Raw genomic sequence first — 25,573 nt, 5'->3', positions numbered from 1 at the left:
GTCAGATGTACAAGTTGGTATTCTACTACGTGGAGAAATAATATATGCTCTCCCAATGAACAAGACATGCAGTGAAGAAAGAAACTGGCATTTGGTAACTTCCTTGAAAGGTCCCATGTAGAGAAAGAATATTGCTGGGTATCTTAGTCCTGCCTAGGTTGTGAAGCCAAATATGCCTCCCCTGTTATTATTTAATGGACCTGATTCACTAGATGCTTCTCGGCATGGTAAGCATTAATTTAGAAAGCTGATAAACATCACATATAGAGCATATTAATTGTGAAGGAAAACAGAACAAAGTTTCTGAAGTGAACTGATTGCAAATGTACTAGTTTGAATTAGTGTTTGCTTCACTTAAGGCCTGTTATATGTTCTAAGATCATTACATGTGAATAAAGAATTGATTTTAATTCTTATGTTTGAAAGGAAATGAAACAAATTCAAGTTTGGACTGTCTTCAGATTTTTCAGCTTTTGGAAAATTTAATTTGTTATAAATGTAAATAATAAAAATGAAATCTGAAAGTTAATACTAAAGGATGGTGTAATAAATGACTCTCTTACTGATCAAAGGCTTAAAGCCCAATCTACTGCAGAAATGAAACAAAATATCATTCATTTTAAAGAAACAATAATTATATCGCTATATTATAAAGTTCTAAGGTAGCAAATAAGTTTCTTAAGCTAACACACACAATAACCAATGGTGTAAAACTGAATGTCATATGATATAGTTCATTGTCTTACTGTAAGGCATGTTACTTGAATTTTTCTTCTTTATATTTTCAGTCTAAAATTTATAATTACTGTAACAAGTCATAACAGTTATGAAATTCAGCAGCGCTTCTTTGGTGATTTTTTTGCAGGCATTTTGCTCTTATTTTAAACTAGATTCTAAGTGACGTGTCATTATACTTTGAGAAATTTATTCTTGTTTGCTGGCTTTCTCTCAACTACATATTTTTCTAAACACTAATGGAATTAAAAATTAAGCCATTATTCAGCTTTTAAATAAGAATTGCTTTCCTTTTTTGAATTGCCTTCTCATTAATATTAAAAGATTCAATTTTTTAAACTAATGTTCAGTGTCTACCTGCTCTTAAAATTGTAGAAGGCTTTTGCACATGCTATTCTTTTCCTGTTGCTATATTTCACTTTCAAGACTCAATTTATCTTGGATAATAGGTTGTGTCATACAGGGTTTTTGATTTTGCTTCAGAGCAGGGGTCAGCAAACTGCAGCCCGAGAGCCAAATTTAGCCCATTGCCTCTTTTTTTGTACAGCCAGTGGACTAAGAATGGTTTTAACATTATCAAATTTTTGAGAAAATCAGTGCAAAAAATCTTCATGACAAGTAAAAATATGAAGTTCAAGTTTTCGTATCTATAACTCCAATTTTTAATTAAAATATTAAGTATTTGTGAACATCTGCTTTCTCTCTTTTTTATACAAGTTCCCACATAATATCCTTAATTTTGCTTCTGGGGCTGCAAAATATAAATATTAACTATTTGGTCCTTTACAAAAACACTTTGCTAACCCTTGCTGTAGAGAAATATATTATATTGCGACTCTTAGACTGTGCCATGTTTTTTTTTTTTTTTCTTGCCTGGGATATGGAGATTGTCCTATAGAGATCTACTTATCTTTTCTGACTGCAAAAGTGCCAACACTCAAGATTTCTTACCCTACATCTCTGGTAAAACTGAATTTGGCAGTATCTTTGGGGAGCAGGGAGAGCAGTTCTTCAGAGTTCTGTACCAAAATTGCATCTTTCATGGTATTCGCCAAGCTGTAATGGTTGAATTTCTTACCTTTCTTTCTTCCAACTAAGAGGAATGTTTTAAGAAGATATGACTGCGATGAATCTCTCTGTAGCCTTATGGATCTTGCCTTGCCAATTGTGTGCACCAACCCTAAAGGTTTTTTGTTCGTTTGTTTGTTTTTTTACAATTTTTGTGAAGTTGAAAGCTTTCCAATAACTCACAGAGAGTGGGTCTCTAGGAGATGTAGGGATGGGCATTTTGTAGGAAAGTACATCTGAGAAAAAAATGTGGAAGTTTTATGCAGTGCTTGTCAAAAGCAGAATAGAATAAATGCATGAATTCACTTTAGTTCTACTGTGTCATGAATTGATAAAATCGTAGTAACTGGGTGAGCATTTATATTGACATTTCCAGAAATCAACGACTGACTGTATGTGGGATTTTATATAGCAAATTGTGCCCAATTTTTGAATTGAGAGTCTTCATGGAGTTTTGCACTCATGCATTTCCACTAAGATATGTATGTGTACACACACACATACCCATATTCATATACATATGAAGCCACTGAGGGTTACATTTTTTAAAAGTTATTTTTGATTTTTTTCTTTGTGCCTGATAAATTATTTTTTTGCTGGTGATGGAAACAAAACACGTAAGGGGGACTGCCATAATTCAAAATCAAGGTCTCAAAGAATAGCAGTGAAGTAAAAAAACACATTTGTTGAGACTCATTCAACCACTTGCTCCAATTGAGTGCAGTCAACATTATTTACATGAACAAATGCTCTATTTTGCCCTCTAAGAAACTATTTGTCAGTGTTGGAAAGTCATTTTGTATTAACTACTGTATTTCATGAATTGTGTAATTTTTTAATAAATTGTTTTTAACCTAAGTAGTTATTAAGGACAGCATCTCTAGACTATAATAATAAAATCATAGCATGGTATATGGGACTGATGGGTTTTTGTCCAGGATACCCACAATTACATATCAAATTGGTTGTAAAAAAAAGAATCCAATTTATATTATATGCTGTTATTATAAGTGCATTCAAACGGCAGTTCTTCAATATTGTTTCTCTTCAATTGACATTATAATCTAATTTGCAGTAAACTAATAGAAATAAGCCACTAAAATTTAAGGATAATATTCAAATAAATAAACATTTTGGGATCTAAAGTTGTCCCAATTCTACTACAAAAATCTAATATCTTGTAATGATGTATTATAGCATTGTCACCACCTAACCCTTTAAAAGAGCTATGATACATTGATTTCTGTCCACAGGTTTACTCTGGAACTTATCTTTTCTAATATCTTCTTCTTTGTTTTTAAATTTTACTTTAAGTTCTGGGATACATGTGCAGAACGTGCAGGTTTGTTACATAGGTATACATGTGCCATGATGGTTTGCTGCACCTGTCAACCCATCATCTAGGTTTTAAGCCCCACATGCATTAGGTGTTTGTTCAAATGCTCACCCTCCCCTTGCCCACAACCCCTCAACAGGCATGGGTGTGTGTTGTTCCCCTCCCTGCATCCATAGGTTCTTATTGTTCAACTCCCACTTATGGTGAGAAAATGTGGTGTTTGGTTTTCTGTTCCTGCGTTAGTTTGCTGAGAATGATGGCTCCCACCTTCATCCATGTCACTGCAAAGGACATGAACTCATTCATTTTTATGGCTGCATAGTATTCCATGGTGAATATGTGCCACATTTTCATTATCCAGTCTATCATTGATGGGCATTTGGGTTGGTTCCAAGTCTTTGCTATTGTAAATAGTGCTGCAATAAACATACGTGTGCATGTGTCTTTATAGTAGAACGATTTATAATCCTTTGGGTATATATCCATTAATGGGATTGCTTGGTTAAATGGTATTTCTGGTTCTAGATCCTTGAGGAATCACCACATTGTCTTCTACAATGGCTGAACTAATTTACACTCCTACCAACAGTGTAAAAGCATTCCTATTTCTCCACAGCCTGGCCAGCATCTATTGTTTCCTGACATTTTAATAATCGCCATTCTAACTGGTGTGATGTCTTTGTTTTTAATTGGGTCAACTTCTATTAGATGAACAGAATCCCAAAGTCCAAATTCCTAGGCTTTCTAATAATGTAATTCATAAAGTAATATTAGAATGCTTTTTACAATAGATTGGTTTAAAGTATGATATTTTATTGCATTAGATTATAAATATGAAATTAATATGCATAATTTAAAAAGAAGAATACATAATTAGAACAAATTTTTAAAAATATAAATACTTAGATACCATTAAGCATCTTTCATGTCAGACATAACCAGTTTTAGGTACTGATTATGAAATTTAACCTCCGTCGGACTCAGACTTTCTTAATATTGTTTATTTATAAAAACACTATTGTATACATTGTGTTTTAAGCAACACATTTAAATAACAAAGATTATGCACCACTTGTTCATTTTTTTCTAGGCAGTTAATTTTGAAAATTTTCATTTGAATAGGTCAACACATCTGTTTCTTAGAATAATAATTGTTTTTATTTTCTTTTCTTGCTCTCGTGTCTTTTTATGAACTTTAAAAGAATGTATCTGTCTATATCTAATCTATCTATCTATCTATCATCTATCTTTCTTTCTATCTATCTTGCATATTAAAAAGTATTGAGATAATTTGTCCAGGGTTCCCACAATTAAACATTCATTTGGCTATAAAGAAGAAAATTCCATTTATTTTTCAGTTTGTTGTAGTGATTATAATTGTACATGATAATGATATATATTTATGATAATATATATTTTTCAATAAAAACTTTTTTCAATGTTTTTCAATAATACATATCCTTATAAAATTATTATTGAAAAAAGGGTTTGCTCAACTTCCAAAATTTAATTGAGAAGAAAGAATTCTTAACGAGCAGACCTAGTGCTTACAACAAACTCCAATTCTGCTAAGAAAATGTGTGAGCATGCACTTTCTCAGTGTATGTTTGGAAACTGTGTATGCTTTCATTCAATTTAAATTTCTTTACCCACACCTTTCTCACTCAGGTGCTTCCAAATTTATAGAGACAAAATATTGGGGTGTTTCTTCTAATTGGCATTGCAAAATTATTATATAACATATGGTATATTTGTTTCAATTAGTTGATTTTTGTATCAAAAATTATTCAATAATTATTTTGATTGCACATTTTTTTAGTTATTGGCTTTTTACACCAGAACCTCTTCATCCCAAGCAATTTATACTGTTTCATCTCATGGTCTTCTAAAGTACATCAAGCCATAATTGTGTTTTATTTTTTAATTTTTCTTTCCTCCTTTTGTTCTAATTTTTCTCTTTCTTTTTTTTCTCCCTTTTCTCCCTCATCCTCAGGCTCTCATCAAGTCATCATTTTAGAAAAATGCATTAATTATATGCTTTCTGAGAATTTCTAAGTTGACATCTTCTAGGTGTGTTATAATTTTATGTACCAGAAAGAAAGAAAAGGATTCTACCCAATAAACTCTGGCATGACATTGATCCAGAGCATACACTAATCTTAACCAAGTTAAAAACCTGAAAATAATTTGCATTCTAGAGTCAATGATGAAATTTAGCTGAAAACATCTTCCTTACTCTTCTGTGTGTGAAGATCAACCTGGATATAGAATCCTTTGGGAGGTAGCACAGCGTAGAGTTGAAAAGCACAGAATTTGTCCTCAAAACCCAGCTCTGCTGTTTATTATTTGTGTGACCTTGGAGAAGGTCACACTTTGCTTCAGTTTTCCCATCTTTGAAATAGGGCTAACAAAATGAGCTAGCTCATAGTGTTATAATAAGCATCGAAAGAGTTCCTATTGGAAGGCAGTTCTCTTAAAACAGTATGGATCATATAAATGTTAGTAACGTAAATAACAAATAAATAAGATTCTCAAACTCAGTGAATTGTCTTCTGACATTGTGCGTGGCAGAGAATTTTAAAGCCAGGTAGGTAATAATTTGCCTCCCTTAGTACTGTTAAAATTTCCCAATTTTTAATATTGAAAAAAAACACACACACTGGTACTTGTTGGGCTGCTTAAGATGATTTTCTATTGAAAGCAAATTTCATTAGACATTCCATGTTCTTACATTCAGGTTAATGTCTGCTGTTGCGTCTCTCTTTTTGGTGCTATTTCTCCTGTAAAGGAGAAAAGGAATTCCTGTAATTCCTTTTCCTGCTTTTCTTCCCAGGTCTCCACCTGCTCATCTTTTGTCTTCTTCTTCCTTTTTCCCTTACCTAATGTGGTTGCTGCTGATGTTGTTAAGGTTTATAACACACTGCATTTGTTGCCATTAATGCAATAACTACTCTAAGGAGAGATTGGCTCTCTCTCCTCTTTCTTTTTGCTTTTGCCTTCACAATATTTGTGTTTTATCTTTAGAATCTTTGTTTTGGGGAAGTTTTCTTCAATATACAATACTCATCTTCTACTTGCAAGTTATCAGATAAGTCTCCATTACAATTTTAATTGGAAATTTTATTCTTTGTATTTCTTAAAATAATTCCCTTTTTATTTATTTATTGAGACAGGGTCACCCTCTGTCACCCAGGCTGGAGTGCAGTGGCACTATTTCTGCTCATTGCAACCTTCGCCTCCTGGGTTCAGGTGATTATCTGTCTTAGCCTCCTGAATAGCCAGGACTCCTACAGCTGTGCACCACCATGCTGGCTAACTTTTGTATTTTCAGTAAAGACAGGGTTTCATTGGCCTGGCTGATCTCAAACTCCTGGCCTCATGTGATCCACCTGCCTTGGCCTCCCAAAGTGCTGGTGTTACAGGCATGAGCCAAGATGCCCAACCAAAATTATCCCTTATTTAAGTTAACTTCTTGTATTTCAAATTTACTTGTGGTCCCTGGTAGTTTGTTTTTGAGAATATTTATAATTACCAATTCAGTTTCTTTAAATGTACAGGTATATTCAGATGTCCTTTTTCTCCTTGTGTTAGTTTTGTTATTTAATATTTTTTTCTAGGAATTTTTCCATGTCACCTAAATTTTTGAAGTTTTTGGCATAAGGATATTCATAATGTTCTCTTGCTATCTTTTTAATCTCTATAGCATTTATAGCTATGTCATGCCTTTCCTTCCATTAATGTCTATCTGGATTCCTCTCCTCCTTTTTCCTCCTCTTCCTCCTCCTCTCTCTTATTTCCCCTTATCCACCCCAATGAATCTTGCCAGAAATTTGTCAGTCTATTGGTGTCATTTCAACAGAGACACCATTGGCTATCATTCCATGCCTCACCCATGTGTACACATTATTTAGCTCCTACTTATAAATAGGATCATGAAGTATTGCTCTTTCTGTGTCTGACTTGTTTCACTGAAAACAGTGGCCTCAAATTCCAACCATGTTGCTGCAATAGACTTGATTTAATTTTTTTATGGCTGAATAGTATTACATGGTATATACATTTACCATATTTTCCCTATCCATCATCCACTAATGGACACTTAGGTTGATTACATATCTTTGCTATTGTGAATAGTGCTGCAATAAACATACAAGTTCAGGCATCATTTGATATAAAGATTTCTTGTCCTTTGGGTAGGTAACCCATAGAGGGAATGTTTGGATCACATGGTAGTTCTATTTTTAGTTCTTTGAGAAATCTTCATACTACTTTCCACAGGGACTGTACTAACTTACATTCCTACCAGCAGCATTATAAAAGCTCTCTTTTCTCTGTATCCTTGCCAATATCTATTATTTTTTGTCTTCTCAGTCACAGCCATTCTAACTTTGTGATTTTGATTTGCATTTATCTCATGATTAGTGATTTGCACATTTTTTCATATGTCTGTTGGTGATTTTTATGTCTTCTTTTAAAAAAGTCTGCTTTTTTCAACTTTTAGTTTCAGTGGTACATGTGCAGGTTTTTTATATAGGTAAATTGCATGTCACGGGGTTTGGTGCACAGATTATTTTATGCCCAATAGACAGTTTTCAATCTTCACCCTCCTCCCACCCTCCACCCTCAAGTAGGCTCTGTTGTCTGTAGTTTGTGTCCGTATGTACTCAATGTTTAGTTCCCACTTATAAGTGAGGACAAGCAGTATTTGGTTTTCTGTTCACTTAGAATAATGGCCTCCAGCTGTATCCATGCTGCTGCAAAGGACAAGATCTCATTCTTTCTTTTGGCTGCATAGTATTCTGTGGTGTATATGTATGTGCAACATTTTTTATCCAGTTATCATTGATGGGCATTTAGGCTGATTCTATGTCTTTGCTATTGTGAATTGTGTTGCAATAAACATACACATAAATGTGTTTTTATGGTAAAATGATATATATTTCTTTGAGTACATACTCAATAATGGGATAGCTGGGTTGAATGGTAATTCTGTTGTAAGTTCTTTGAGAAATCACCTAACTGCATTCCGCAATGGCTGAACTGACTTACATTCCCACCAGCAGTGTATAAACATTCCCTTTTTTCCACAACCTTGGTAGCATATATTATTTTTTGACATTAATAATAGTCATTATGACTGATGTGAGATGTTATCTCATTGTGGTTTTGATTTGCATTTCTCCAATAATTAGTGATGTTGAGAATTTTTTCATATGCTTGTTGGCCACATGTATGTCTTCCTTTGAAAAGTGTCTGTTCGTATTCTTTGCTCACTTTTTTTATGGAGTTATTTGTCTTTTGCTTGTTAATTTGTTTATGTTTCTTATAGATTCTGGGTATTAGAACTTTGATGGATTAATAGTGTGAAAATACTTTCTCCCATTTGTGGGTTGTCTGTTTACTCTTGACAATTTCTTTTTGCTGTGCAGAAGATCTTTAGTTAAATTAGAACCATTTTTCAATTTCTGTTTTGGTCATAGTTACTTTTGGCGTCTTAATCATGAATTTTTTGCCAGGCCTTATGTCCAGAATGGTATTTCCTAGGTATCTGCCAGGGTTTTTGTGGTTTTAAATTTTGCATGTAAGTTTTAAATCAATCTTGAGTTAATTTTTGTATATGGTGTAAAGAAGGGGTCTGGCATGAGCCTTCTACATATTGTCATGGATCCTTGGGGTGATGCTTTTCTGGCTGGAAACCCCTGTGGCTAGTGGCACCTTTGCCCAAGTTTTGCTCGGGCCTGCTGGGCTTGTTCTGCCCACTTGGTCTGGCAGGCTGTGCTCAGTTTACACTACTGGCCTGCATCCTATGCCTGCCAAGGGTGAGTAGAGTGGCAAGGGTTGTGTGAGCAAGTGAGTGTGGGATCCAACCATTGTGCACAGCCAGGCATGCTGGCTGCAGTGGGGTGGGCAGCTCCAGGTGCTGGCCCTGGTGCTGGCTCCCTGTGAGGCTGCAGTTGGAGCAGGTATACCCCAAGCAGCTTCCACGGCTGGCACCAAGGAATGCAGTGATGCCTGGAAGCTTGGAGATGCCAGGAACTGCAGAGCCCCAAAGAGGGTGTCACACCCCTGGTTCAGAGAGCTCCTAGGTCTGGGCTTCCTGAAAGGCCACAGCTCTTCTCTCCTTATTTCTTTTCTCCTTTTTGTCACCTGCAATGTAGTGAGCAAGGGGCATGTTTCAGCCCCGTTTGTGTTACGGCTCTTTTAGCCCTGCCATTCGGCAGATCCTGAGTCCTTGTCCTGCATCCAGGAAGAATGAGGTATGTGGACTACTGCAGGGCGAACAAGGTGAAGAGGAGCTTTACTGAGCGACCAAACAGCTCAGAGGATACCTGCATTGGGTAGATCCTCTCTGCAGGCAGGGTGTCCCGGTGAGTGTTCAGCTCTCAGCAGAGAGGAGACCCTGGAGTGGGTAGCTGCTCTCTGCAGCTGGTAGTCTGACATCTCCACAGCTCTCAGTGGTAAGGTCCCCTTTATCATTTCTGATTGTGCTTATTTGGACCTTTCTCTTTTTTTATATATTAGTCTAGTGAGTGGTCTACCTATCTTATTTATTCTTTCAAACAATCACCTTCTAGATTTGGTGATCTTTTGTATGTTTTTTCCTGTCACAGTTTCCTTCAGTTCAGCTCTGATTATGGTTATTTCTTGTCTTCTGCTAGTTTTGGGGTTGGTTTTCTCTTCTTTCTCTAGTTCTTCTAGGTGTAATGTTAAGTTGTTAATTTGAGATCTTTCTAACTTTTCAATGTGGGTATTTAGTGCTATAATCTTCCCTCTTAACACTGGTTTGGCTGTATCCTAGAGACTGTTGTATGTTGTGTCTTTGTTCTATTAGTTTCAAAGAATTTTTATATGTCTGCTTCAATTTCATTATTTAACTCAGAAGTCATTCAGGAGCAGATTGTTTAATTTTCTTGTAATTGTATGGTTTTGAATAATTTTCTTAGTGTTGATTTCTATTTTTGTTGTGCTGTGGTCTGAGAGTGTAGTTGGTATAATTTTGTTTTTTTAATTTTTTTGAATTTGCTAAGGATTGTTTTTATGGCCAATTGTGTGGTCAGTTTTAGAGTATGTGCCACGTACAGATGAGCTGAAGAGTCCCTTCAGCTCACTGGTCCATTTGGTCAAGTATTGCACTCAGATCCTGAATAGCTTTGTTGGTTTTCTGCCTTGATGATATGTCTAATACTGTCAGTGGGCTGTTGAAGTCCGTGACTATTGTTGTGTAGTTATCTAAGTTTCTTTGTAGGTCTCTTAAGAACTTGTTTTATAGATCTGGGTGCTCCTGTGTTGGGTGCCTATATTTTTAGGACAGTTAGGTCTTCTTGTTCAATTGGATACTTTACCATTATGTAGTACCCTTCTTTGTTGGTTTAAAAGTCTGTTTTGTCTGAAATTAGAATAACAGTCACTGTTTTCCATTTGCTTGGTAGATTTTTCTCCATCCCTTTACTTTGGACTTATGTTTGTCATTGGATGTGAGATGAATCTTTTGAAGACAGCATACCATGGATTTTGTTTCTTTATCCAAATTGTCGCTCTGTGCCTTTTAATTGAGGTTTTTAGCCCATTTATATTCAAGGTTAATATTAATATATGTGGATTTGATCCTGTCATCATGTTGTTAGCTGGTTGACATTGTTTGCATGGTTGCTTTATAGTGTCAATGGTCTGTGTGCTTAAGTGTTTTTTTTGTAGTGGCAATGGTCTTTCCTTTTCATATTTAGCACTCCCTTCAAAACTTTTTGTAAGTCATTTCTGGTGGTAACAAATTCCCTTAGCATTTGCTTGTCCAAAAAAGATCTTATTTCTTCTTCACTTATGAAGCTTAGTTTGGCTGGATATGAAATTCTTGGTTGAAATTTATTTTCTTTAAGGATGCTGGATGTAGGTATCCAATCTCTTCTGGCTTATAGGGTTTCTGTGAAACATTGGCTTTTAGCCTGATGGAGTTCCCATTGTTACCTGACTCTTCTCTCTAGTTGCCTTTAACGTATTTTCTTTCATTTCAACTTTGGAGAATCTGATAACTATGTATCCTGAGAATGGTCACCTTGTGTAGTATTTTGCAGGGGTCCTCTGCGTTTCCTGAATTTAAATTTTGGTCTCTAGTGAAGTTGGAGAAGTTCTCATGGATGATATCTTGAAATATGTGTTCTAAATTGCTTGCTTTCTGTCCCTGTCTTTAGGGATACCAGTGAGTCATAGATTTGGTCTCTTTACATAATCCCATATTTCTTAGAGGTTTGTTCATTCTTCTTTAATCTTTTTTCTTTTCTGAGCTGAGTGAGTTATTTTGGAGAACCACTCTTTAAGCTCTGAGATTCTTTCCTCAGCTTGGTTGATTCTGCTGTTAATATTGTGAGTTTATTCTAAAATTCTTGATGTGAGTTTTTCAGCCTTGTCAGATCACTTTGGTTCTTTCTTAAGATGGCCATTTTTTTTCTTTCATCTTCTACATCATTTTATTGTATTCCTTAGAATTATTGGATTGGGTTTTGACTTTCTCTTGAATTTTGATAATCTTACTTTCTATTCATGTTCTGAATTCTATTTCTGTCATTTCAGCCACTTGAGCATGGTTAATAACCATTGATGGGGAACTAGTGTGGTTGGGGATACGAATATTCTGGCTTTTTGAGTTGCAAGAGTTCTGTTCTGTTTTTTTCTCGTCTGTGTGGGCTGATATTTCTTCAGTCTTTGAAGTTGCTGTCCTTTGAATGGTATATATATATATTTTTTGCTTGTATCTTCTTTGATGCCCTTGGGGTTTAATAGTGGTATAATGTGGGTTCAGCCAACTGGCTTCCTTTTTGGAAGATTTTATGGGGCTAAGACTCAGCTTAACCATCTTGGGCTGCATGCTCTATCTCTGGACGGTTGATATTGGGACTCTGGCTTTGTTCTCTGGCCCCTCAAGGTTAGGAACCTGCTGCACTGGAGGGAATGAGGTGTTCCTGAATGACTGTCCACAACACTCCAATTGGTGGTGCTGACCAAGTCACTTCATCAGGGTGGTGGCATTGGGATCCATTCTTGTTCACACATGCCAGCAGCTGTGGCAGCATGGCAGAGTGCATCATTGTTAGCTGGGCTGGGGTGGTGGCAGACATGGGACTGCTGGTGTCTGTGCATTTGTTTGAAGTGGTGGTGGTGGTGGTGTGGGGCAGAGGGCAGGGCCACTGGCATCTGTGTGCATGTTTGTATTGGCAGTGGTGTTGGCATGGGGGAAGGGAACTGTCAAGCATGGAGCTACCAGCCTCTGTGCATTTGGACCAGCTGCATTGGTAGTGTGGAGTTGGTGGCAGGGCCACAGCCATTCATGTACTTATATACACCTTGGCAATGTCAGCATAAGGGCAACATGCTGCCTGGCATGGGGCTGTTGGCCTCCATGTTCACATTTATGCTGGCAATGGCAGCTTGTTGAGGGGTGCGCACTCACACCAGCAACAGTGGTGTGGTGGAGGGGAGGTGATATCCTCCCATGTGTGTGTTGCAGCAATGCAGTGGGAGGGTGTGATATGGTTTCAATCTGTGTGCCTGCCCAAATCTCCTGTCAAGTTGTCATCCTAGTGTTGGAGGTGGGACCTGGTGGGAGGTGAATGGATCATGGGGGCAGTTTCTCATGAATGGTTTAACACCTTCCATCTTGGGTCTGTTCTCATGACAGTGAGTGAGTTCTCATGAGATCTGGTTATTTAAAAGTGTGTATTACCTACCCCTGCCTTCCTCCTGCTCGAGTCATATGAAGTGCCTCGCTCTTGCTTTGCCTTCCTTTATGATTGGAACTTTCTGAGGCCCCACCAAAAGCAGAAACTGCTATGCTTTTTATACAGCCTGCAGGAACATGAGAAAATTAAACCTATTTTCTTTATAAATTACTCAGTCTCAGATATTTCTTTATAATAGTATGAGAATGGACTAATAGAGCATGGCTGTGGGCAAGTGTGTGCCATCAAAGCAGCATGGGGGAGGATGCAGTGAGGTGAGTGCAAGGATGGGCTTCTGCATATCAGCAGGGGCTGCTCTCCTGGAGCTCTTTGATAGTCAGGTGTGGTTTGTTGGTGAAGGAGCTATGATGTGTGCTTCCAGGATTCATCACAGTTGGTTGTCTGAGGCTGCACTGCAAGTGGGCATGGCCAGACTGGTCCTATCTCACGGGCAAAACTGCCCTGCTGTGTCCAGGTCCGACAGTATCCCTAAGGCTAAAGTCTCCCAGGGGAGCATGGTAAGCCTTAGGGAATGTGTATCCTTCCCTGTGCTTCATTGCAGATATTCCCACACCAAACACTCTGGGCACTGCACAGGTTAGTCCTGCTCCTACCACTTATCTAAGCAGCCCTCCCTGCTAGCTCAAGTGTCTGAGGGTTGTCAGGTCTCCTTCTGTCAGAATTTCAGAGGTCTCCGGCAAGAGCGGGTTGCTTCTCACCTGTTCAACTCACCTCTTTCCCAGGAGTTTTGGGGGCCAGGGAAGAGTCCTGATGCAAGGTAGCCAGTGCAGGGTTCCCAGCTTCCTTGCCCTTCAGCCCAGAGTGTGTATCCTCCCTCTGTCCACTCTCAATGCCTTCTTTCTCAAGACCTGCTCAGAGTGCACCAGTCTTCCTGATGTACTGGTGTCTTGGTGGCAGATGTTCCTCCTGGCTGCTTCTAGTCAGCCATCTTGCCAGTTAACCCTGCTTTGTTCTTAATAATCATCTGTCCTCAATCTTCAGTACTACTCTGAAATTCCTTTACTAACTTCTTAGATTGTTCATTAATATGCAGCAATTCCTGTCTTTCTAACATTTATTTATAATATGTACATTCCCATTCAAGTAATATATATGCTAACTGTACTGTAGGACTTTTCCTAAGTTTTTTTTTAATAATTAAGTTTAGTTCTATTTTTTCTGATTTTTTTTCTTAAATGGGTACATAAGATTGTGGGTTTTAAAAAAATTTCAGAAACATTTTATTTACATTTTTCTTATTAATTTCTGATTTCATGTTATTTTCAAAGAATGTGATCTGTGTTATATAAATTTTAAATTTTTTGAGAATTGTTTTACAACTCAATATGTGATACTTTTTTCAAATGTTTTTTCTTTACTTCAAAAATATGGAGCATTTCTGACCTTTTTCTTTCTCTCATACTCCACAGGTTGTCTGTCAGTGAGTACAGAAAATATTCATAATCATTCTACTTCATACTCATGCCCAGATGTATAAAACATGTAAAGATGTATGTTGAAACTTTAAAAAATCTTTCTTGTTTCTAGCCTCTCTAATTCACTCTCTCGTTTCTTTCTGTCTCATATTTTCCATATTCTTATCACTTTTATCACTCTGTGTTGCAATCTAGATAATTTCTTCAGATTTATCTTCTAGATCACTATCCCTCTCTTCTGCCTTGGTTAGTTATTTAAGTCATTCATCAAATTTCTAACTTTAGTTTTTTTCTGCTTGTAGAAAGTATATTTGAATACTTGGTTGTTTAATTTAATTTTATTTATATTAACATATTATAATGGAATCACATTACGTGCTGTCTTGGACTCTTTGGTTTTACTAATCTTCCACTTCTTAGCCATTAGTTCTCACTCCCATAATATTAATTATATTTGTCTTTCTAACATCAGTTGTATAGCTAAAATTCATTAATTTTGAGTGTATGATTAAAGAGTTCTTACAAATGTGTAGAGCTAGGTAAGCATCACCATACTTATGATACAGAACATTCCATCGCCTCAAATTTCCCCTCATAGCCTTTGTCGTCAGTCAATCCTCTCTCCCATCCCAGGTGTTAGCAACTACTGATCTGCTTTCTGGCACTATAGTTTTACATCTTCTATAATTTTATATAAATTGAATCATACTGTATATAGTGTTTAATTTTTGTATTGTTTTTTATTTAGCAGTTTTTGTGATTCAGCCATTTTTTGTGTGTCAGAATTTTGTTTTTATTAATGAGTAATTTTCCATTGAATGGACATACCACAAATTTTGAATTCTTTCAAAACTGATGAATTTATTAGTTTCCTATGGCTGCTTTACCAAAGCATCACAAACTGGGTAGCTTAAGCAACAGAAATTTATTGTTTTACAGTTCTGGAAGCTAGAATTATGAGATCCAGGTGTTGGCAGGGTTCATTCCTTCTGAATTCTGTGAGGGATAATATTTCAGGCCTTTCTCCTTGCTTCCAGTGGTTTTCTGGTAATCTTCAGCTTTCCTTGGCTTGCAGATATATCATTCCAATCTCTGTTTTTATGTTCCCATAGCATTCTCTCAGTGTGCATATCTATCTCCAAATTTTCCATTTTTATAAGCACATCAGTCATTTGGAATTAAAGCCCACTCTAATGTCCACATCTTAATTTGACTACATGTGCAAAGACCGTATTTCCAAATAAGATGTTATTCTTGAGGTACTGAAGATTAGGGTTTCTACATGTCTATTTTGAGAGAAAGCAATTTAAGCCATAACAGACATTTGCATTAGTCCTATTTTTGGTTAAATAAAATTGCATTGAACATTTAAACACAGATCTTTGAACATATGTATAAATACTTAAGAGTGGGAATGACGAATCATATGGCAAGTGTATGTTTAACTTTAAATGGTACCTTCCAATTGTTTTTAACAATTTTAATTCTTTTCAGAAATGTGTAAAATCTCCAGTTGCTCTATAGCCTCATTAACACTAAGTATTTCCAGTCATTTTACTTTTAGCCATTCTGGCATGTATTCAATCATATAACATTGTGAAAAAGCTTTCTTTTTTCAAATGATGAATGAATGCCACTGAGCATCTTTTTATGTGCTTGTTTGAAACTTGTATATCTTCTTACATGTGATGTATATTTAAATATTTTATCCATTTATAAAAAGTGTTGTATTTATAAAAGTGAATTTTAAGTGTTTATTGTATATTCTGCACACAAGTTGTTCAGACATAGATTTTGCAAATATTTTCTCCTATTCTGTAGGCTGCCTCTTAGTTTTCACAAGGGCATCATTGAAAGATTCTAGTCTCCAGACTTGCCAGACAATAAATTTCTGTTGTTTTAAGCCACCCAGTGTATGTTACTTTGTTACAACAGTACCAGGAAACTAAAACATATAAATATTTTTAATATACTTTGTCTTTTATTCAGTTCAAGATACTTTTATTATTTGTTTTTAAATTTTATTTTAGATTTGGGGGTTCATGGGCAGGTTTGTTACATGGATCTATTGCATACTTGTGAGGTTTGGGCTTCCAGTGAAGTCATCACCCAAATAGTGAACATTATATTCAGTAGGTAATTTTTGAACACTCATCTCCCACCCACTCTCTCCTCTTATGGAGTGTCCAGGGTTTATAATTTCTACGTCTGTGTACACCAATTGTTTAGCCCTCACTTATAAGTGGAACGTATTTTTTTTTTTTTCGAGACAGAGCCTCGCTGTGTCACCCAGGCTGGAATGCAGTCACACAATCTCTGCTCACTGCAACCTGGTTAAAGCAATTCTAGTGCCTCAGCCTCCTGAGTAGCTGGCATTACAGGCATGTGCCACCATGCCCAGCTAATTTTTTGTATTTTCAGTTGGGGCAGGGGGGTTCCCCATTGGCGTGGTTTGGCTGTGTGCCCACACAAATCTCATCTTGAACTGTTAACTCTCACAATTCCCACATGCCATGGGAGGAACCTGGTGGGAGGTGATTGAATCATGAGGGTAGGTCTTTCCTGCACTGTTCTCATGATAGTGAATGAGTCTCACGAGATCTGATGGTTTTAAAATGTGAGTTTTTCTACATAAGCTCTTTTTGCCTGACACCACCCATGTAAGACATGACTTGCTCATCCTTGGCTTTAACTTTCGCCATGATTGTGAGGCCTCCCCAGACATGTGGAACTGTAAGTCCAATAAACTTCTTTCTTTTGTAAATTGCCCAGTCTCAGATATATCTTTATCAGCAGTGTGAAAATGTACTAATACAACCATGTTCGCCAGGCTGGTCTTGACCTCCTGACATAAGGTGATTCACTCACCTCGCCCTCCCAAAGTGCTGAGATTACAGGTGTGAACTACTACACCCAGCCCAATATTTTAATTTTTATTTCTTAGTTATTTCACTTAGGATGATGGCCTCCAGCCCCAGCCACGTTGCTGCCAAGGACATAAGTTCATTATTTTTTATGACTAAGTAGTATTCCATGATGTGTACATAGAATATTTTCTTTATCCCAGCAATTGTTGGTGGACACTTAAGTTGATTCCATGACTTTGCTCCTGTGAATAGTGCTATGTTATACAATAAACATACGAGCACAGGTATCCTTTTGATATAATGATTTCTTTTCCTTTGGGTAGATATACAGCAGTGGAATTGCTAGGTGGAATGGTAGTTCTGTTTTTAGTTCTCTGAGAATGCTCCAAACTGCTTTCCACAAAGATTGAACTAATTTACATTCTCACCAACAGTGTATAAGCATGTCAGCATCTTCACCAACCTCTTATTTTTTGCCTTTTTAATAATAGCTGTTCTGACTGGCATGAGATAGTATCTCATTGTGGCTTTGACTTGTATTTTTCTGATGATTAGTTATGTTGAGCATGTTTTTTCATGTTTATTGGCCACTTGTATGTCTTCCTTTGAGAAATGTCTGTTCATGTTTTTTGCCTAATTTTAATGGGGTTATGTGTGTTTTTCTTACCAATTTGAGTTCCTTATAGATTCTGGATATGAGTCCTTTGTCAGATACATAGTTTGCAAATACTTTCTCCCATTCTGCAGGTTGTCTGTTTATTCTGTTGATAACTTCTTTTGCTGTGCAGAAACTGTTTGGTTTAATTAATCCAGGTTTTCTGTTTGTTTTTGTTGCATTTGCTTTTGAGGTCTTAGTCATAAATTTTGCATCTAGGCCAATGTTCAAAATACTTTTAAAATTGCCTTACAATTTCTTATTTTACTCATAGTTGACTGATGGTTACATTGTCTAATTTTTCCAAGATTTGATAAATTTCCTTTTGTGATTGATTTTTAGTTTTAGCAATACACTTATGTAACTTTTGCTTTCTAAATCTTAGATACCCTCAGTGTGTTTTACACTGCTAGGACATCTGTATTTGTCCTAACAAGGATTTCAAATGTTCAACAGCTATGTTTGGCTAGTGGCTACTGTATTAGCACAGTCTATGTCTTCTCATTCTTGTACTTTTAGTTTATCCAGGTACAGATGTCCCCCAACTTATGATATATAATTTATGATTTCTCAACTTTGCAATAGTACAGAAGCTATACACGAGGAGAAACCATACTTCCAGTTTCCATACAGCAATTCCATTTTTTACTTCAGCATGGTATTCAGTAAATTACACAAGATCTGTCTTTTAAAATTTCCTTTGAACCTTTTTTTGACCCATAAATTATTTAGAAGTGTGTTACTTAATTTCCACATATTCAGAGATTTTACTATCTTTCTATTACTAATTTCTAGTTTTCGTTTCATTATAGTCAGGTAAACATACTCTTATGATTTTAACTGTTTTAAATTTGTTTTATGACCTAAGATATGACCTATCATATCAATGTACTATGGATACTGGAAAATAATGGGTATTCTGCTGTTCTTATATAGAGTTTTCTTCATCAAATCATGATGTATCATATTATTTTTCACCTTCATTTTTGAAGACTTTCTTTCCTAGAATTTGTAATTTTTAATGGTTATTTGGTTTCAACACCTTGGACATAAAATTTTACTCCCTTTTGGCTTTATTCTTGCCGTTAACTATCATTTGAATTGTTGTTATTTTATTAAAGTAACCTGTATTTTCGTTCTGTCATTTACAAGAAATACATTCAGAAAGAGAAATGCTTGTGATTTCAGATTGTTGTGCATCATGCATGAGCTCTTATGCTCCTCTCTGATGGCAACCCACTTTCTAATTAGGCAAATTCCAAAATAACACTATTAACTGATTAAATTTCAGCCTATTTTTGAATTAAATCACTTCAATTCCAAATAAGTTAAAGAAATTCTGGTGTCAAGAATATGTAATCACTATACATTTTTATGAATCTCTACAAACCTTCCATCAAACTAATAGAGATCAACTAGAGATCAATAGAGAACAAAAACAAAAAGACAGAAACAAACAAAAATAAACAGCAACAACAAAATCCAATGCATCCATTGGCATCAAGACCATTGGCTGTGTAACAATAGTTGTACAGAGAAGTGTGGAGAATCCTATCGGCAGAGGAATGCAGAAATTACTGAGCATTCTTTCCAGCCAAAACAGTGCTTCTTAATGAACGAGAACTTAGGTGGTAAACCAGGAAACTCTGAGAAACCCTTATACCTTCCAGTGTCTGATGAGTCCTGTCAGACTTCACTTAATCACTTAGCGGCCCATGAGGAAATTTAAACAGTTTTGAAACAACCTATGCTTGCTAGAGCCTCAAAAATATTCAACATATAGTCCCTTTTAGAAGGGATTTTAAAAGTCTCTTTTAGAATTTTGACCTGGAAAAAAAATCCAAAAAACAAAAAACCCTGCTAGAAAACAAGTATAACTGGGCAACGTATAAAAACTGAGAATCTCTGAGATTAAAACAAAAGAATTCGGCCAGGCACGGTGGCTCATGCCTGTAATCCGAACACTTTGGGAGGCTGAGGCGGGCAGATCACCTGAGGTCGGGAATTAGAGACCAGCCTGACCAACATTAAGAAACCCCATCTCTACTAAAAATACAAAATTAGCCGGGTGTCGTGGCGCTGCCTGTAATCCCAGCTACACGGGAGGCTGAGGCAGGAGAATTGCTTGAACCCAGGAGGTGGAGGTTGCAGTGAGCCAAGATTGCGCCATTGCACTCCAGCCTGGGCAACAAGAGCGAAACTCCATCTCAAAAAAAAAAAATAAATAAATAAAAGAGTTCATACACTGAGTGGAATGGACAGATGTCTATAAAAGGCAGAGTTTTAAGAGGCTAGCAAAATATATATACACATTTTTTAAGATGACACCATTTTGGGATGTAAGGCCTTTAAAGCATGGACAATTTAGGAGTAAAAACAGTAAGTTTTCATAAGACTTTCTGTTTCTGAAAGACAGGGAATTGCCTAAACAAGTGGCACATTTTTGAAAATATAGCAGCTTTGACAGAAGAGAGATTTATGGAGTCATGAAATTGGAAAAACTACTCTAACTTATCTTCACCTCCTACAAATGAACCAACTGCAAGGAGTTTAGGAAAACCAGTCTAATATACAACTGGGGTGGAAAGGTTAATAATAGAACTCAAAACATAGATATTACAAGGAAAAAATGTATGAACATGAATTGAGTATATTCCAACAAGATGAAAGTGTACCATAATTCAGTCCAAAAAGAGGATGAAATATATTTTTTCTCACCTACCACCAAAACCCACATGTAGTTATTAAATGCTTGTTAAGATCACTCGCTATTTCACCATGCCTTTGCAGAGTGTCAATACAATTTAGTAGTAACCAACCAACGTTGCTGTCCTTTTAGGCATTCCCTCTCTCCCCATGTTTTCTAGGTGCCTGCATTTTTGCACATGCTGCAGCATTTCCTACCCCTGGACATTTTTCCAGGTCACACTGTCAAAAGCTGTAACAATGAGTCATCACCTTGTGACAGAATGGCATCTTCTTCTGTGTCAGGGAAAGGAGTGAGCCATCCCCAAATTACCACTTGCATTCTTGGGCTACTCCTGGTATCGGTGGTGCTAGTCTTGGGTCTTGGTCTTCTGAGATGTAGACACCAAAGCAGGTAAAGATTTTATTGGGGGAAACACCTCTGTGAGAGAAAATATGGAGTTAACCTGAGAAGGCTGGAAGAAATGACCAAGACAGCCTAAACATTCCCCTCAGCTTCACTACACTTTAAACATCTTTCTTCCTGACTATAGGTCCCTGTCCTCCATTTTCTTAAAAATTTACTTTAGAAAACTTAAAATTGTAAATGATTCTTCTGTCTTTTTGTGATATAAATCTTCTCCCAGCCTCTTGCCACTTCCAAAACCCAGGAATGTCTTTCTCAAATACCTGGGAACCAGCTCTTTGAAATATAATCATCAAGAAAGATAGTGTCTCTGTCTCTCCCAGTGTCTGTGCTAGGGTAGAAGCCTGACCATAATAAGGTCCAATTAGCAAACACAGATGCCTAATCACATTGACCAACCTCTTCCTAATGTCCTCCAGCACTTTTCCACTAGCTCACCCCAGGGCTAAATAACTCTCCCAGCTTTTCTTTCAGAGGAGTTGAATTCGATCTCTCTCTTTCCCATTGCAATCTTGGAAAAAAAGTCTTCTTTGACCATTTAACTCTGTCTAGTGAAATTTTTCTTTGAGAGAAGCACTAGACTTGATAAAAGTCTAGCCCTGCTTGAAGGAAAGGGAGGAAAGGTTGGTGAAAGCCCCCTAGATTGCCTTATAGTCTAAAGAATGTTTGGTAATTCTATCATGGAGCCCTTAAGCCAAAGCTGTCTCTCAAAGGAGTCCCATGTTTCCCAGGAATAAGTGTACCTTACTTACCATTCCTCTGGGGTTCAGTTACTGGTCACTGTCAGTCTGTAGGAAGCTTGGTTTTGTTGCAAATACCGTCATGGATTTCAGAGCACTGTAGCTGGGGTCCTTGGTTCATCTTTGTCACTGTAGTTGGAGCTCTGCTGCAAGTATATTCAAGGCAGCTACCCCATGTTACTTTACTAAAACTTTCAGTTCAGTGTTCAGTGAGTTCATTGCTGGGCACTTTCCTAAAGATACACTGCAACTGATTGGACTAGTGTCTTTCATTCTAGACAAGGCGTGAGTTTGTGTTTATTCTCATGAAGGAAAAAAACAGATTACCATATTGGGAAAAGAAAATAAAATTTCAGGACCTTCCAAACTTATTATGCCAAGGGGAAAAATTAAGCCCTGGAAACTGGGTTATGTAACATGGGTGTTTATCTTCCCTGGTGCATGACCATTGCTTCCTGACCTTTGTGTTGAGATGTTGTACATTAACTGGACTCCTTATTCTTCATCCAAACCTGGACCAAATTATATTGTAAATAGAGACCCTTCTGATTGTTACCACTTTACAATAGTATGTTAAGCAATCTCTTTAGAGTGTACTCAATAGAAGCCAGTCAAATCTTATATCTGTATGTTAGCCTTTGAATGGAGAATGTTGTAATCCTGTTCAGCACCTCTGTTTTTGCATATATAAACAATTTTTACTAGGAGCAGTGGTTAGCATTCTTTGGCAACCATATTTCCCAGACAGCCACCCTCACATTTTGCACTTGAATAAACTCTTTTAACTAGATTTTTAGCCTTTTTCTTATTTTAGGTTGACAATATTTTGCTATAGAAACCAGATATAATTAACAGGAGTGTACAAATGTAGCTGAGAAGACCAAGAAGTAAATTAGAGTTGACACTTGAACAACAGGAGTTTGAACTGCATGGGTCCACTTATACACAGATTTTTTTCAATAAATACATTGGAAGTGTTTTTGGAGATTTGCAATAATTTGAAAAACTTGCAGAAGAACCACATAGCTTAAAAATATTGAAAAAAATGAAGAAAAATGTCCGTCATGAATGCATAAAAAAATATATAGATAACAATATATTTTATTATTTATTCCCATAAAATATACACACATCTACTATTTAAAGTTAAAATCCATCAATACAGTCACACACACATTTACAGACCATATATGGTGCCATTCATGGTTGAGATAAATGTAAATGAATGTAAAAATGCCTTATTAAATCATAACCATAAAATTAACTATAGTACATACTATACTACTGTAATAACTTCATAACCACCTCCTGTTACTATTGGAGTAAAGGTCAAGTGTTTGCACGTATCCCCTTAAAATGCTGTATGATGCTAATCATCTCTGCATGAGCAGTTCATTTCTCTGGTAAATTGTATATCTCTGTAAAAAGTGATCTCTTATATTTCTCATGTATTTTACATAATGTTTAATGCAATAGTGTAAAGTTTGAATAACACCACGGGACCTATAGGAAGTGCCATTAATGATGCTGGAAGTGCTCCCGAGAAGCAGAGAAAAGTCCTTACATTACAAAAAAAAGTTTAATTTCTTGATATAAAGTCTAGATTGATGTCTGTAGCTGCAGTTGCCTGCCATTTCAGAGAGTTAATTCATCTTGTAAGCAGATAACATAAACTTATGGTATCAATGAATACAATATAGTACTGTAAATATATTTTATCTTCCTTATGATTTTCTTAATAACATTATCTTTTCTCTAGTGTACTTCAGTGTAAGAATACAGTATATGATACGTATAACATACGAAATATGTGTGACTATGTACTTGGTAAGGCTTCTGGTCAATAGTAGGCTATTAGTTAAGATTTCAGGGAGTCAAATGTTACACACAGATTTTGATTGGGCATGGGTTGGTGCTTCTAACCCCACCATTGTTCAAAGGTCAACCATACATATGATATAGTTTAGCTTTCTATCCCCACCCAAACCTCATCTTGAATTATTATCCCCGCGTGTTGAGGGAGGAACTTAAGGGGAGGTGATTGGATCATGGGAGCTGTTTCCCCCATGCTAGTCTCATGATAGTGAGTGAGTTCTCACGAGATCTGATGGTTTTATAAACGTCTGTCATTTCTATTGCTCTCACTCACTTCTCTCAGTGGCTGCCATGTAAGACGTGCCAGTTTTGCCTTCTGCCATGATTGTATGTTTCCTGAGTCCTCCCAACCATGCAGAACTGTGTGCCATTAACCCTCTTTTCTTGTTAAATTACCCAGTCCCCGGTATGTCTTCACAGCAGTGTGAAAACAGACTAATACAACACAGGAATCCAACTTTGTGTGCGTCCTCAGAATTTCCTCAGCAACTTGTTCATTCTGAGAATTTTAATGCTTCCCATGCATAACTACTGCCATTTTCGGCACTCTTATGGAGCCCTCCTAGCTAAATAGCATCTAAGATGAAGTCTAGCTCTTGAATATCTCTCAATCTCAAAACACTCAGCCGTATTTGAGCTAAGTTATCCTGACACATCCAGACTTGGATAAAATTATCCATTGCAGAGCACAGGATCTGGCTTCTGACCAGCCTCTTAGAAATGTATTATGCAACCTGCAATGTTTGGTAGTCGTTAGGAAATGGGGAGACGTTAACCAGTGAGATACTCGAGGAGAGAAGGAACTGAGTGGATAAATGATCCCACTTGTGGGTTACACAGAAGTGAGATTTTTCTTTTCAGGCTTTCCACAGGTATATCCCCTGTGCCCAGTGAATGGACCAGATAGAGGACCTGCAGTTTCTATTTTTGTTTTTGATACTTCCTGGAGCAGTTGCTTGTGTTGCAATACACCACATGCAATTGCATCGCATCCTTTCTCCCTTAACCTCATTTCATTTTTTGTTTCATCACACCCTTGGCATCTTTTGGGTTTTCAGCTTTCAAGTGAAGTGTTAGCATTTTAATTATTGCCTCATATTCTTTTTTCTAGAGAGCCCTGACTAATACTGACTCTAAGATAATTCACCCCGTCGACAGATCTAAAAAAACACAAAAACAAAAAACAAAAATTGTATAGTCCTTCCCATAGATATTTAAAAAAACATTTTGCACACACAGACACACACAAACACACACACATACTCCAGCCAGAATCCTATCCTACATAGTGGAGAAGCGAACACAGCTATTCCTGTTAAAGCAAGGAAGAAAAGCATGCCCACAATCACTACTTTGTAACATTGTGATGGGGGGATTAGTCACAGTAATTAGACAAGAGGCATAAGAATATAAAGGGGACATGCAAAATTATTACAGATGATATAATGTTTAGCCAAAAAAACCCTGAAAACATAAGATAATTTAGTTAATTGGGAGAATTAAATAAATATATGAAATTATAAACAGGGCCGGCACAGTGGCTTATGCCTGTAATCCCAGCACTTTGGGAGGTCATGGCAGGTGGATCACGAGGTCAGGAGTTCAAGACCAGCCTGGCCAACGTGGTGAAACCCTGTCTCTACTAAAAATACAAAAAAAATTAGCAGGGCATGGTGCCGGGTGCCTGTAATCCCAGCTACTCGGGAGGCTGAGGCAGAGAATTGCTTGAACCCTGGAGGCAGAGGTCGCAGTGAGCCGAGATCACGCCGCTGCACCCCAGCCTGGGCAACAGAGGGAGACTCTGTCTCAAAATAAGTAAATAAATAATAAAAATAAATAAAGAAATAAAATTATAAACCTTATGTAAAAATAGGCAGATCAAAGTTATCATGGAGGAAAAGATCATATTTACAATGTCAACACACTGATAGCATACCTAGGCATAAAAATTAAAAAAAGTAACATTATCTAATAATTGTAAATGTGTAAATAATCACAGTTATAGTATCAAAAATGTTATATCTAGGCATAAAAATTAT

The 25,573-nt window shown here is 36.7% G+C and overlaps 1 long non-coding RNA gene across 2 annotated transcripts in view; it reads left to right on the top strand.

Moving 5' to 3' along the window:
• Nucleotides 1-25,573, top strand: part of LOC109027252 (uncharacterized) — a 220,224-nt gene that overhangs the window by 141,872 nt on the left and 52,779 nt on the right. The gene's annotated exons all lie outside the window — the stretch shown is intronic.

Source organism: Gorilla gorilla, chromosome 5 (assembly GCF_029281585.2).
Source record: "Gorilla gorilla gorilla isolate KB3781 chromosome 5, NHGRI_mGorGor1-v2.1_pri, whole genome shotgun sequence".
NCBI classification, from domain to species: domain Eukaryota; kingdom Metazoa; phylum Chordata; class Mammalia; order Primates; family Hominidae; genus Gorilla; species Gorilla gorilla.
This window is presented reverse-complemented; position numbering and strand designations above follow the sequence as displayed.